Genomic DNA, 3,435 nt, shown 5'->3' on the forward strand with positions numbered 1-3,435 from the left:
CTTCCTCTTGTAATTGTGTTGTGTGTGTGTGTGTGTGTTGAGTTCCAGGTATTATAATTAAGTAGTAATGCCCAAGGGGGTGTGGTATATGGCCAATATACCGGCTAAGGCCTGTTCTTAATGCACAACGCAATGCGGAGTGCATGGGTACCACCCTTAGCCATGGTATATTGGCCATATATCACAAACCCATGAGATGCCTTATTGCTATTATAAACTGGTTCCGTAATAAGGGCAGTAAAAATAAATGTTTTGTCATACCTGTGGTATACGGTCTGATATACCACGGCTGTCAGCCAATCAGCATTCAGGACTCAAACCACCCAGTTTATAATGTGTAACATCTATTCTAATGCTTATCGGTGATGGTGAACCCGACACACAGACATTACCTCATGACTGATGAAAAAAACATTTGTGTCATACCTTGTGACAGAGAATGGGTGTACGACACAGTCGGTTGGTTGTCCTTGACACAAACACATGACACCACTGTACTACTGTATGTTGATGTGGCCATAATCGGATAAACACAACTCATGTATATAAAAATACATTCACCAGAAAGTCAATTTCACTCAAATAGTCAAAGGAAAGGACGAGGGTGAGTTCTTTACTGTAATGAACTACACTCCAAAGACAACATTATCTGGTGAGTGAATGTTTGAAAACAGATTGTGTGTGTTGATGTTTCTGCAACTCTTTATAAACCATCTGTAGTGTATATCCTTTATGTATTTTGTGACGGTATACAGTATATGACTTGCTGTTGTACACATTTAATCTATGGGAATATGCATGATAGTGGCCAATTGTGTCAAATGTCTATACTGTATTTTTCAAACTAGGCCTTTATGATTAAAAGTCCATAATCATATCCCACCATTTTGCCCAAAATGAATCCAGGGAGTCCTGCCCCAGTGCTTCCTCTTTAAAGATATTAACTGCCAATTTTATCTCCAGCTTCACAGATAGGCAGGCACAGCACTTCCATCTGCATTTTAAAAGCCTTGGATGCTAGCTGGGTTTATTTTATGACCAGGATCTGTGCTGGAAGTGGACCTGAGTGTTAAATCTTCTGCATCGGGAATGGTCGATTCTGCCTGGAACTCTCTGGCCAGACACAGTCACAGTGTTGAATTATGGGTACCTGTATGACATCTCATTTCAACCCGAGACAGGGGTGAGAGATCTCCTGCACAAAGAAGCAATAATGTGCCCTGGTCTATATAATTGGCAATTAAAAAGGTTACATTACAAACTACAAACACATAGCTACACACCCACACACATAGCTACACAGACATACACAACGCAACACACACTGAGCTACACACACATATCTTACTTACACATGTGCACATGCACACACACACACTTTGAAAGCTCGCTGTAGAATAATACTCTCTTAGAGCATTGTAGCCCACTCCATCGGGCAAAGAACATTCCCAATCTGGTTTAACCAAGGCAAAATAGACTAGAGGGATGTCACATGACCATAATGACAACCTTCAAGTGAGTCAAATTGAGACTTTAAAGACTTTCTATGTAGGCTGGTTTTGAATAGCGCACTAATAAACTCCACTCACTGTTTTGCACCATGATCCAGTCAGTGCGAGAGAGTTGCCATAGGCTAAATCTACGGGTGGATAATAGAGCACTTGTTTTGTGCCGGGAACGACAAACTGGCCGACCCTACCCGACCTCTGTTGACTGTCGGCATGGACTCAGAAGGCTCTGCATCCTCATCTCTCAAGCGCCTACCTTTCAACAATGTCGCGCTGAAAAAACCTTCCTTCATTCCAGTATCCGGGAGTTCCTGTGCAGTGAGGCCATGCCACCACCCGTGCCACGTCTCTGGTTACATCGGACCTCTATGTCAACAGAGACCCCCTCAACAATGGCCGCTCTGGGCTTCCCCACCACCCGTACCACATCTCTGGTTACATCGGACCTCTATGTCAACAGAGACCCCCTCAACAATGGCCGCTCTGGGCTTCCCCACTACCCGTACCACATCTCTGGTTACATCGGACCTCTATGTCAACAGAGACCCCCTCAACAATGGCCGGCGACTGGGCTATACGGTAGGTAAACCCCAAATGACTGAGCTATGCAGTAGGTAAACCCCAAATGACTGGGCTATACAGTAGGTAAACCCCAAATGACTGGGCTATACAGTAGGTTAACCCCAAATGACTGGGCTATACAGTAGGTAAACCCCAAATGACTGGGCTATACAGTAGGTTAACCCCAAATGACTGGGCTGTACAGTAGGTTAACCCCAAATGACTGGGCTATACAGTAGGTTAACCCCAAATGACTGGGCTATACAGTAGGTTAACCCCAAATGACTGGGCTATACAGTAGGTTAACCCCAAATGACTGGGCTATACAGTAGGTAAACCCCAAATGACTGGGCTATACAGTAGGTTAACCCCAAATGACTGGGCTGTACAGTAGGTTAACCCCAAATGACTGGGCTGTACAGTAGGTTAACCCCAAATGACTGGGCTATACAGTAGGTTAACCCCAAATGACTGGGCTATACAGTAGGTTAACCCCAAATGACTGGGCTATACAGTAGGTTAACCCCAAATGACTGGGCTGTACAGTAGGTTAACCCCAAATGACTGGGCTGTACAGTAGGTTAACCCCAAATGACTGGGCTGTACAGTAGGTTAACCCCAAATGACTGGGCTATACAGTAGGTTAACCCCAAATGACTGGGCTGTACAGTAGGTTAACCCCAAATGACTGGGCTATACAGTAGGTTAACCCCAAATGACTGGGCTATACAGTAGGTTAACCCCAAATGACTGGGCTATACAGTAGGTTAACCCCAAATGACTGGGCTATACAGTAGGTTAACCCCAAATGACTGGGCTGTACAGTAGGTTAACCCCAAATGACTGGGCTATACAGTAGGTTAACCCCAAATGACTGGGCTATACAGTAGGTTAACCCCAAATGACTGGGCTATACAGTAGGTTAACCCCAAATGACTGGGCTGTACAGTAGGTTAACCCCAAATGACTGGGCTAGGTTAACCCCAAATGACTGGGCTATACAGTAGGTTAACCCCAAATGACTGGGCTATACAGTAGGTTGACCCCAAATGACTGGGCTATACAGTAGGTTAACCCCAAATGACTGGGCTGTACAGTAGGTTGACCCCAAATGACTGGGGCTAGGTTACCAAATGACTGGGCTGTTAGGCAAACCCCAAATGACTGGGCTGTACAGTAGGTTAACCCCAAATGACTGGGCTGTACAGTAGGCAAACCCCAAATGACTGGGCTATACAGTAGGTTAACCCCAAATGACTGGGCTATACAGTAGGTTAACCTAACAAATGTTCTCAGAAATGTTTGCTTGTCAGGATGTTCCTAATCACGTTTGCAAGATGTTGTGGTTCCTAATATCATCCTTCGT

This window comes from Oncorhynchus masou, chromosome 26 (assembly GCF_036934945.1).
Source record: "Oncorhynchus masou masou isolate Uvic2021 chromosome 26, UVic_Omas_1.1, whole genome shotgun sequence".
Lineage (NCBI taxonomy): Eukaryota > Metazoa > Chordata > Actinopteri > Salmoniformes > Salmonidae > Oncorhynchus > Oncorhynchus masou.